This window comes from Arvicanthis niloticus, chromosome 23, assembly GCF_011762505.2.
Source record: "Arvicanthis niloticus isolate mArvNil1 chromosome 23, mArvNil1.pat.X, whole genome shotgun sequence".
Classification (NCBI taxonomy): domain Eukaryota; kingdom Metazoa; phylum Chordata; class Mammalia; order Rodentia; family Muridae; genus Arvicanthis; species Arvicanthis niloticus.
The window spans coordinates 38,831,427-38,843,861 of record NC_133430.1 but is presented as its reverse complement, the minus strand read 5'-3'; the positions used below and the strand labels follow the sequence as shown (position 1 = coordinate 38,843,861).

Genomic DNA, 12,435 nt, shown 5'->3' with positions numbered 1-12,435 from the left:
CCCTTGTTAGATATCCTCCCCTCCTTGCAGCTTTATGGTCTATCCATGAGATGGCATCCAAGGCAGTTTTCAAGTCCATCAGGCAGGAATGGCTGTTAAGGGTTATGGAGGACCATGGCTAAAGCAGTGTTTGGTACTAGTTTCTACCTCCCAATTACAGTCTCTGTTTGCAGATGCAAATCATACAGACCGTTGATCATAAGATACAATAATATAACCTGCCTAGAATGCTGTTAACAGTAACAGTTATATACTTTCTGTTAGACCATGTGTAACATGCCTGCATGCATGTAACAAGTGCTCAAGGTGATAAGGTCACAATCCTATTTAGGACTTGGTTCCTACCTTTAAGTACAAGTAAATAAACAAAGTACACATACATGCCTTAAAAGAGCCACTTGTGAAAGTATTGAAATTAAATGTTAAACATGTATTTAAATTGTTAGACTCAGAAACTCTATATCTTAAACTAATTCTAAAGGTTTGATAAACTCTGTTATGTGTGAAGAAACAGTGAAGGGTAATGAATTGGCTTAAGTTGTGTATTAAATAGGGAATTTACAGGACTTTCTAATTAAAAACTAGTGACAGTGAATAGCAAATTAACTTTCCTTTTATCATCTTAGATAGCAGAAAAATTAAACTTTAAGAATTTAAAAAGATAAGAAAATGATATGATCTTGGATTTAGCTCATTGTCAAAAACTCTTTTTGACCATCTTTTACCGTGTTGCTTCTCTTCCTGTTCACTCAGAGTCTGTGTTTGATGTGGTATGGTGAGGCACTATGAAAAAGTTGTTTTTCATCTATGGACCAGGATAGTCGTGGACTAATGGATTTTTTTTTTATTAAGATGTATGAAAGTGGAAAAAAAGAGGAATATATATATATATATATATATATATATATATATACACACACACACACACACACACACATATACACACACTCAGCTACTTAGTAAAATATAAGATTATGTCTTATGTCTAATTTTATGATTATTGGGACTACTGAATCATTTTAAAAACTGAAGTAATAGACAAATAATTTTTTCTTGTTAAAATAATAAATTCAGTCCAACACAAAACATTTTGAGCATATGATTTGTTAGATACAGCATAGATTTTAGAATTCAGGAAGATACTGTTCTTCCTTTTAAGAGAAAAGAAATAAGATATAATAAATATGTCTGTATCATATGGCACAATATGAGAAGTGATGAGAAGTTTAGATTTTCTGTATTTTGATGTAAGTTAAAGAGCTTCTACTTGAATGAATTTTCCCCAAGAGTATAAGACTTAATTTACCACAGTGACAAAGTAAATATTTGTAGCTGTCGATAAAGATGTTTTCTTATATTTTTGGTTGTGAGCCTAGCCTTTAACGGCTGAGCCATCTCTCCAGCCCGATAAAGATGTTTTCTATACTTTGGCTAGTGAGAATGTGTTTAGATTTTTACTTGAGATTGCCATGTGGTCAAAGTGTGAACTTATATTTTCTAATAGCGAATAAATGGGAGGTTGTTAAATTTTTAGGTATACAAAAAGTAATTGATAACCATATCAGATGTCATAAAGTATGTACAACCTTTGGCCTTATGAGTATTGCTAATGGGACCGGTTTCAGAATTTACCGTCTGAGTTGGATACCTTAGGACACAGAAGATTAGAAGTGACTTCAGAAATATTTTACCTCCTGAAGACAGTTGTCACAGGGATCCAGACATGGATTGGCTGTGTCGTGTTGTGAGGATGCTTTTGAATTATCTGATGTGGACCATTTTTGTATCTGGTGGTTGGAGGTCTTTTTAGTAGCAACCCCAAATGACCTCTTTTGTCACCCCTTATTCTGTATTCTTCATATGATACTGGATGTGCTACAGGCTTGACTAAGGAGGTGACTTGACAGGACAGCCAGGAATAGAAAGGGGAGTGGTTGATGCAGAAAGTGAGATAGCAAGGAGGTGATAATGATTAGAAGAGTCTTAGGTACTTTTCTAATGCTCATATGATCTTATAGAAGCGCAGAAGTGATATTTTAATAGTGAGAATCATATAAATAAAATGATAATTTACTATTCAATAGTCTGTACAAACCAGGAAAGTACTTCAACAGTTTTTACAGTGAAAAGAAGCAGAGTTCATGCTTGGCTGTTTGATTCTACAGACAAACTCTTTAAGATTACCACAGTATTGCCTTTTAAGATAGCCTGAAGTCCCCTTTGGAATTTTTTTTTTCTTTCCCTTTCTCTAAATATGACAGTTGTTAGAAAAGATTTCTAGCTTGGTGAAGGTAATACAAAAGAAGGAACCAGTATTTTACTTTGCATTTCAGGAGAAATGGAGTTTGTGTCTGATTTTAATCACTAGGTTTCTTGATGCTATATGACTATGAAAGCTTGGTGGTTGGCACTGTTCAATAGTAACTTAGTATAAACCATACATTTTAATTTTATTTTGACCACATTAAAAGAAATGAAAACTAGTATGGTGCCAATGAGATATTTTACATTTTGAAATCCATACTAAATTTTTGAAATCTATATGTATTTTATATTTACAACATAATTCAGTTTAGACTAGCCATAAATGATATGCTTGATGGCCATATTTGGCTACTTTAGTAGACAGTGTATTCAGATACTATCAAAAGGGAAACATTTGATTGCATTTGTTAAGTTCATAAAAAAGTTTCCTAAAAAAACTTTTTAAAAGTTCATAAAAATTTTTAATTTTTGGTTGATGGCTTAATTTTACTCTGTACAGGGGAGGGGCTTTTAGTGCTTAAAGGCACCATAATCCAGTTGTGTCTGCTTTGTTCAGGAGAGGGGCATACTTTATACTCAGTAAGAAGGACATAGGGCAAAATTTACCAAATAGGCTTTCTGTCATCTGTGGGTGTATATGTGTTAATTTAGTTAGAAGGATTGCTAAGGGTTCTAGGCAGTAGTTGCTATTGGAGAAACTGAGTCTTTCTCCTTCTTCCTAGTGCTAGAGGTGGGACCCATCACTACTTACTTTTGATTATACGTGTGACTATGGGCAAGTTTTTGTTTTTTAGTTTAATTCTTATTGTATACAATAGTGTATGTAAAAATTCATGACTATTAGTAATATACGTATAATAACTGTTTGCTGTTAGTTTTTCTGTTTTAGCTCCAAGAATGTAGCTTAATCAGAATTTGAGGCTAACAAGAGAGTCCAGAGTAAGCATTCAGGTCAGATCTATAAAACTAATTTGGAAATGGACAGTGTTTTGAAGTGTGGTGTTTTGTTTGTTTGTTTTTTAAAGTGTATTCAAGATTAATTTGCATGGCAGTCACTCTGGAATCTTGTTAAAATGTAGTTTAGGGTTTGTCCTCAGGAACTAGTTTCTCTGGTTATAGAGTCTAATACTAGGTTGTCTTAGTCAGTGGTCTATTGCTATGAAGAGACACTGACCACAGCAACTCTTAAAAAAGAAACATTTAATTGGGACTTGTTTACTGTTTCAGAGGCTTAGTCTGTTATCATCATGGCAGGAAGCATGGCAACACACAGGCAGGCTTGGTGCTGAACAAGTAGTTGAAAGTTCTACATTTGGAGAGCCACTGACCTGACTTGGGCTTTGGGAAACCTGAAAGCCCACCTCCTAATCCTTTCAAATAGTGCCACTTTCTGGTGACCAAGCAGTCAAATCTGTGAGCTTATGGGGACCATTCTCATTAAAATTGCCATACAGGTATATGTAATCTGTGGCCTGCAGGCTATTTGTAGCCAAAAATGGTCCCTAATGAAGCCCAATACTGTTCTGGAACATGAACTTTATAGATGAAAATACTATAATGTGTTATAATGTCAAAAGTTTGGACACACCTGCTAGGCTCTTCAGTATTGAAGTTCAGTCATTCCATTCACTGTGACATTTGAGAAGTATCTTTATACTCTTTTTGATGGTTAAAAATGATTCTAGGTTATGAGTGTAATGCCTTATTAATATACTTAGTTACCACGTGCAAGGCCCTGGGTTCAATTCCCAGAATTACAAACAAGCTTGCAAACAAAAAAATATTCTAGGGATATTTAAATAGTTATTATTCTTTAATGTGTTAAGTTTTGCATTTTGTTCATGATGGAGGTGGGACATTTTTTTCCCTACTTAAACATTTACATATTAAGGCATCTAAAGGGATAACTCAGCTTTCAAGAGCATGTATTGTTCTTGTAGAGGACCCAACTTCAAGTACCATAGCAGGTGGTTCAGAATGATCTGACACCCCTGACCAGCCTGGATACCTGGACACCTGCATACACAAGTAAAAATAATAAAATAAAATGTTAAACTTTTACATTCACATGATAAATATCTAAGGAAAGGAAGGATTATAACTATCCATTCAACTAATATTTAGTACATATCACTTAGGAAATGTTACTGTTTACTAAATGATCAGCAAATATTATTTATTTAGAGTATATTTTTATGGTTTTATAAATATATTTAAGTCATTTATTCAAGTATAGTCTCAAATTGAACTCAAAGTGGGAAAGGAAGGCAGATTGAAAAGATACTAATAGTGCCACTGGGATCAGAAGGTATTTTATGGTGCTATCCAGTGGAACAAAATGATAATTTATATAAGTAGTATGACTAAGAAGGGGTGGGAATTCTCAGGTGTTTTGGCCCGAGTTGTTTTATTGCTTGTGTTGGTAAATGAAAGACTCAGACTGGGAATGCTTTGCTTCTGTGTTTTTGACTCTTCCTCTCAGTTTTGTCTCTGTGGTTTCCAGAGCAGTCTTATTGTGCTTTTTAGGACATCGAGTTGCATCTGCTGGGTACGTCACATAGACCTTACATATTTTAGGGTTTTCAAGTAAATTCTTACTCAGATTGCTTTAAATCATAACTTTAAAATTCCGTGTTTGGAAGAATACATTTCATTCTTAGCATTGGTATCTTTAGTCCCCAAATCTTTCTGGCTTCAGCATCTTCAGTTATTCTTATGGGTTAAACCACTCTATTTTTAATACCCATAGTTCTGTTCATTCTCAAACTAGGTCACCACAGCTTTGTCGTTGTTAATGAAAAAGACATTGTTCATGCCTCTTCTTTTTAGGAGCATGCTCAGACTGAATGAAGCTAAAATTTCTTAGTAATACTCTGTCTTCCATGCAAGATACAATTTTGCATATTTTAAATTTAACCTATTTGCTAGTACAATGATGTTATTTATATCTCAGAACTTCACATACATTGTTCAGTCTCTAGTGGGCTTTTACCAAGAACCTCCATTTTACTTCTCCTTTCACCATTCTCAGTATTTTCTGAAAGACCATTGGATCTTACAGAATTTGAGTTTTGCCTTTCATAATTACGAATGAAAAGAAAAGGGACATTTTTAGAAATTGGAAGCAATGCAAGTATAGAGAAGAAAACTCTATATAAAAACACACTCATTTATGTTACTCCTCTTTTATTGAGAAAAATCTTAATATACTTTACTTTTCTCAGGGATTGGTGGCAATGGTGATAATTATTATGGTGGTAGAAATAATTGTAGGAGTACATTTAAAAGATACTCAGTTTAAAAAATATTTAACTAAATGGAGATAATATTAAACATAGATATTTCAAAGTGGTGTGTATTTTATAATGTATAGATTATAATATATCAAATATTCATCAATAAAGCTGTTAGGAAGAAAAAAAGATACTGGGGAGGATGTGTCCTTTAGCATGAGATTTCAGTTACTCCCCAAATATAGCTAATAAGATGGCTATTACAAGAACTTTCTTTCTAAGATAGTTTCAGGTTCAATATTGATGTGCATGTATGTGTGTATATTTAAAATGTCTGAAATGTGTATATATATATTACATATATTATATGTATATATTATTACGTATATATTATGTTTTATATATATATATATATATATATATATATATATATATATATATATATCACGCATTAAAAATACTGGCAGTGCTGGACTCAGAGTTATCTTCTGCTTTACTGTCTTCCTTTTCATTCTTGTGCTGAGTGTGTGCCCAGACTTACAACAGTGCTGGTGTAATCCTGTCACTATTAGGACTATTTAATTATTTTAAACTGGAAAAAAAGCTCCTTATTTTTTTTCTTTATACATAACAGCAGTTTTAGTCCCAAAAATTATACATTTTTTACTTTGGATAACTTAATGTTTGGAATGATGTGGGAAGCAGTATTTTGGGGATGAATGTAGGTTTTTAAGAGACTATCTAAAATTAAATCTCAGTTGTTAACTCAGGTGTGTGACTTAGGGCAAGGAATTTATTTAAGAGTTTGTCTTGCTTTGTGGATAAAACAAGAGTCATAAAATACCCACTTCATAGATTATGTTGAGAGTTGAACCAATTTGTAAGATAGAACAAACCCTATACATGATAGATACTGAGTAACTAGCTGTTACCATTAATTTACTATTAACAATATTCTCAGTAAACTCTTAACAAATAAAAACAGTTTAAAAATTTTTAGAAAATTTCAAAAAGTAACTTTCAGAATTAGGGTTTTACTGCTTTCCCTTCTCGTCCCTTAAGCTGCCTCCAGACTGGAGTGTTGTCTAGATTTGATGTGCTTGGGCTTACTGGGTTAACAGGCTGTTAATAAGCCTTCTCACTGGTGCAGATGTCCTGGCTCTGAGACCATGCCTTAAGTAATAAAGTTATGTGCTTGTGATGGCTTCTCAGTCTCTCTGTCAGCTGAGCTGGGAAGCTCAGTTTTATGTCTTTACTTACTTAAGTCTATTTCCTTTGGTAAGTTGAAGGGCAACTTGTCAGAACTCTTAAGCTAAATGGAAGAGAAGATAATATGTTAGTCTGAAGTTGTCTTTTTACTACCCTTCTAAAAAGTTTCACTCTATGAACTTTCCTGCAGGGTCCCTATTTCTGTCTTCTTTCCTTATTGATGTAATCTTTGGATTCTTCCTAATTTCTCAACAGTTTCCTTAAGGTATAGTAACCCAAGTTTGATTTTGTCCACTCTGTCTCAATAAAAGTAGATAATGGTTGAAGTAAAAGCATATAGTACCTTCCATTTCTAAAATTCTATGATTTTTTTCTCTTTTAAGAAGAAAACATTTGCTTAGGATTTTTTTTTAATTGGTTGTTATGTTTCTGAGTTTTGATGTGTTTTCCACCGTGACATTTGTTTTAGTATATTGTTTTATGTGTTTTTTTCATCTGTACTACTTGAATATGTTTCTCATCCTGTACATATTTTAGAGAAGGGCTAGTCAATATTTTCTTACATACTCTTATTTATTTTATTTTATTTTGGAAATCTGTTCTCTAAAGTAATCAAGATCTTGATTACTTTATTCCATGTAGGCTTGGTGGATCAGTTAATTCTGTCAGTAAAACAGTCCACACTGGCTACTTCAGGCAAGAAAGTTTAACATAGGGAATAGGTTACACAGGTGTTAGGAGACACAGAAAGCAAAGTGTGTCATTTATGGTGGGGCAGGGACGCTAGAGTAACACAGATAATAGCTGCAGGAAGACCTCTTCCCCTAGATGTGAAAGAATAAGAGGCTTAGAATAGGGAACACAGAAGTGAGACTCAGAACTTCAGAGAGCTACTGTCTGGCAGCTGCTGCTGTTTTGGGGGGATTGCCCATGGCTTCCACTAAGTGCTGCTATTAGGGTGAGGGCCTGTTTTGGGGCATTGCGTACTGAATAGAACAATTCTCTTTTTAGTGCTTTTATTGACAATAGTAGGAAGCTATCCAGTAAAAGCTGAGAAAGTAGTTTTAAGAGTTTTCTTTACAATGGAAAGGATTATTAAAGGATGGATTTGGAGCTAAGAAATAGCCGAGTAACCCATACACTCTATCTCCCTCATCTTTGGTTTTACAAGATGGCATAGGCTTTCTGTTTCTCAGACTCTTTCCTAAACAACAGGCTCCTAATCTTCTAGTGCTTGAGAGTCTAGAAGAAAAAGAACTGCCAGTGTTTTAACTGTAGCCATACATTTCTTAGAAATAAGAATTGTTCTCATGGCTGCATTAATGGATTATGTAGTCATTATGAAAACAGACTGTATTAAAGTGACTATAGCTTTGCTAGGCAATATAGACTTATGGGATCACCACTGTATAAATGGAACATCAATGATATAAATGTCATTATGACTGACTTATCTAGTTGACATGATTTGGGAGTATGAGATAGCACCTATTGTTCTAAAAAAACCTCTAGTACAGCTCTTTTTTTTAAAAAAATATGATATTTAACCATTAGATCCACATTGGTTGGGTTTTCTGTTGTTCAAGAGCCTGTGTAAATTGTGGTAGGATTAAAAATTGGCTGCCTGTTGGCAAAAAGTTCCTGCTTTAGCAACCAGTTTTTAAGCTGAAGATTATTTTTTCTATTATCCTTTTCCTAGTATTCTAACCTCTATATGGAGATCTTGCTAAAATGCTTTTCCTGTCATTAAGGGTCTTGGATTATGCACTGTAACAAGTTGTCAGAGGAGGCTGAAGCTACTCTTCCCCAAGCCAAACCCCTTCCTGGTTTGAAAAATCACTGGTTTGGCTCTGGGCTTCAGTTCTATGTGGGTTTGTATGGTTGAATGGGGAAGGAATGGTCTTGGTGTAAGAACTTCATGTTTGTCTAACTAGGAGTATTTTGAGCAATTTGCCACAGGGGTGTAGTTGAGGTTTTTTCAGTAGTTTGATGCTGCCCTGGAGCAGAGGCGTGTCTGTCATGTGGGCTTTCCTGGAAGGTCTTAAAGCTTTTCAGTAATTGTTTTTTTAAGGGCAACAGACTAACTAGGTATAGGGTGGTAAAGCACATTAATGCGTCAGATAACTTATGTTTACTATGGCCACTAGTACTCTTCACTACTAATTGCTCTTGATGATAGGGCTGTGTATAGATTATAAAAATGGATATTTGGTTTGAATTCCATACTGATGACTTTTTTTTTTTTTTTATCATTAACAGTTGCAGGTATTTTAACCTTGAGAATGTAAAGTCTTGACCCAAATAAATGCATTAAAAAAAAAAAAAAACCAACAACAACCTTAAGGAACTGGGGAGATGGTTCAGTTGATAAATTGTTTGCTTGGTGAGTTCTAGGTTCAGTTAGAGACTACATTTCAGAAAATGAGGTAGAAAGTAATTGAGGAAGACACATCATTCTACCCGCTGATCTCTCAGTAGTGCACCTGCACATACATGGATACACATGTGTACACAAATAAAAAAAAGAAGAAAATTGAATAAAATATGAAGTTCTTAATTACTTATTAGATTTCTTTGATTAACAAAGTATTACCAAAGCATACCAAACTAATTACCTGAATGAACCATTCCTCTTATTTCATCTCTGGCCTTCAAGGCTCTTATGCCTTTTCTATAGCTTTCTTTATGCCTTTATAAACCTAGATTTTCAAAGGCTCTAGCTATTTTCCTTCTGACTGTTGATGTGTATTTATGAGTATTATCTTAAAAATTTTAATTTGGGCTATGGAATGATATATTTTTTTAATTGTGGGGGAATTAACCTAAGGAGTTGATTCAAGGGGAATCCTATACAAGATTTAAAAAGTGAGTTCAGTTTTACAGTTCTAAACAAAACATTTTGATTGGCATGTGGAGACCCTTATGTTCACACAAACATCCATATTTAAATATTTATAGAAGATAATATGTCAAAATTACTGTGATTTCAATTTGCTTAGCTTGGCTGATTGCTGCGGTTTGATATTAGTTAAATTTAAGATGAAGAACTCTAGATACATTCTAGAGTGCAATACGTTTTGTCCTTGAAGCTACCAGGGTCTTCCTCCCACCTCTAAATTGGACAAACCATTTTAGGGAACTCCTTTTAGGGAAAAAAGTGAAAAGTAAAACCTGTAAAGATTTGATCCCCCTCCCCCTAAATTTATATTTATTGATTAGTAATTAAATGTTTTTAACTATTTCTGTAGACTTTGCTTTCAAAGATGTCCCTTAACAGATTACTTTTACATGAATATGCTTCATGTTAACAGCAGAAACATGTTTCTAGATAATCAGTATTTATTTATTTTATCTCATTTGAACAGCTAATAATTTCCAAGACCCAGATTCAAGCAATAATACATTTCTCTGCAATACTGTGTAGTTTTCTTCAACATCGTGATTCTATGGGAAGGAAGGTGAGTTCCACTTGTCAGTTAATGGTGAAGTGACTTTGCAACTTAATAATTCTTTTCAGTTTGGATCAGGAGCTCTCACCCAGAAAGCACCATTATTTGTTGACAGGGTTTACTGTTGCTCCAGACACCATCGCCACTGTCACCCATCCTTTTTATGACTGTCTCCAAATATTTTCTTACCTGACTTAGTTAGATTTTCATTATCTTCTTAGGAAAACTGATCTGTCTAGTATATATCTGTATATCTGTATATGTCAACAGATATGTCTGTATATCTGTTGACTGAATTTAAGAATCAATGATTGTTTGAGTTGTTACCATAATTCTTAATTTTAAAATGTTTTATTATCTGCTAGTGTTTGATGAGTTCAGAGATATTTGTTACACATAGTGCATTATGGATGTAGAAATAGAATAACTTCATTTATACCTAAAATGAGGTAACTGTTGATAGGTGCACTTGGGTCTAGGCTTTCTGATGTTCTTGCTAAGTCTGGAAGCTTAGTTTACAGCATGTTTTCCAGGTTTCGAATGAGGTACTATGTTCAGAGGTCCTGAGTTCAATTCCCAGCAACCATATGGTGGCTCACAACCATCTGTAATGGATCTGATGCCTTCTTCTGGTGTGTCTGAAGACAGTACCTACCTACCTACCTTCCTTCCTTCCTTCCTTCCTTCCTTCCTTCCTTCCTTCCTTCCTTCCTCCCTCCCTCCCTCCCTCCCTTCTTTCCTTCCATCTGTCCTTCCATAACCTCATTGACCTTAGAGAAGGGAAGCTCCAAGTTCTGTTCTAGCCACTGTTTTCCCAAGGACAGAGGGAAGCTGAGAAGCACCAGTGGAGCTCACTGTTGGGCACAGGTGGAGTAGGATATGGAAGCCTGATCGTACAATCTGGTCTCTCCTTCCACACTTTGACAAGGAACTAAAGGCCTCTTTGTTACCGTTTCCTCTACACAGTACATCCTGAAGTACTTTGGCTCAAAATTACAAGATGCTAAAATGAATGTTGTTCTCTTCAACCCATAGTTTAATAAAGAAAGAACAAGTGTCAGAACCACTCTCAGCAGTGATATCCAGACCGCTTTGAATTTAAAACAAATATGATTACTGTGTCAAGGGCTGCAATGGGAAAAGTAAACATGAACAGTGGATAATGCTTAGGAGAGAGATGGACAGTCTTAAAATGAACTAAAGAGAAATGCTATAGATTAAAGACATTGTAAGAAGCCGAGTGTGGGCTACATTCTGTAATTCTAGTGGTGAGAGGCCAAGGCTAGAGTGTGGAGAGTACAAGGCTGTCTGGCTGTGTGGCTGTGCCGCCACTCAGATGAGGGAGGCTTCCTCTGCTTTACCTGAACAGGAGTTGAGGGAGCCTGTGTGAAGGCTGGTCTCTAGCAGCAGCCGCTCTTGAGCCCTTCGGTGTTTGGCAGCACAGGATCATGGCAGTAGACAGGAAGAAGCAGCGACAGGTGGGTCTCTCTAGTGTTACGTTACTGGCTTATTAGGACCGTTAGTCCCTTTGCAAACCTGGTATTGGGACCTTTGTACCTAGGCAGAGGCCATGGTTGTAGCCCTCAGCCTGGAGCCTGAGCCCTTGGTCCTGAAGACTTGAGCTTGCTGCAACTCTTTTGCGTGTTTCTCTTTTGATCTTTATAACCATTATCAACCTTCCACTCTTGTCTCTGCTTTTTTTTTCTCTGAACTCCCTCAAATTGTTTAGTTTTTAAAATATTATTTCAAAATGGTAAGTATTACTTAAATAAAAGTAAGTTTTGTTTTACCCCAAAACATATGTTTTTTTAGACCATATAGCTGTTTGAATTATGATACACAAATTTTGAAATCCTCCTCTTTCTCATTTTTATTTTTTTTAAAAAAAATCTAGCTATTTAATGATAAGTGCCTTAATTTCATAAGATCTCAAATATGAGCAAATTAAGCAAGGACAACAAACTGCAAATATTGAAAGGTGGTTCTAGGTCTCTTTATTTTTGTATCATCATCATCATCACCACCACCACCACCACCACCACCACGTGGGTGTCTATATCACTGAATATGGTCATTTTAGACCAGGGTGATGTAGTACTTCATTTTGTCATCAATTTTAAGAATGAGATTATTTATATAATAGAATAAATAATTTTGTTAGATGTTGATTTTCTTTTAAAATGAGTTGTCATACACTACCATTGTTTTAAAATACTTTGTGTTCAAAACATTATATAATGAAAAAATATTGAACTGTGTTTCAGATAAGTCCACAAGTC

The 12,435-nt window shown here is 34.9% G+C and overlaps 1 protein-coding gene across 5 annotated transcripts in view; it reads left to right on the top strand.

Moving 5' to 3' along the window:
* Fut8 (fucosyltransferase 8) overlaps positions 1-12,435 on the top strand; it is a 199,545-nt gene that overhangs the window by 68,175 nt on the left and 118,935 nt on the right. For 3 of the 5 annotated variants that reach the window (XM_076921926.1, XM_076921925.1, XM_076921927.1), the window contains one exon: positions 10,073-10,165. The exons of the other annotated variants lie outside the window; for them this stretch is intronic. The gene's annotated coding sequence lies outside the window, so the exon portion shown is untranslated. The remainder of the gene's footprint in view (positions 1-10,072; positions 10,166-12,435) is intronic. 5 annotated transcript variants of the gene reach the window in all.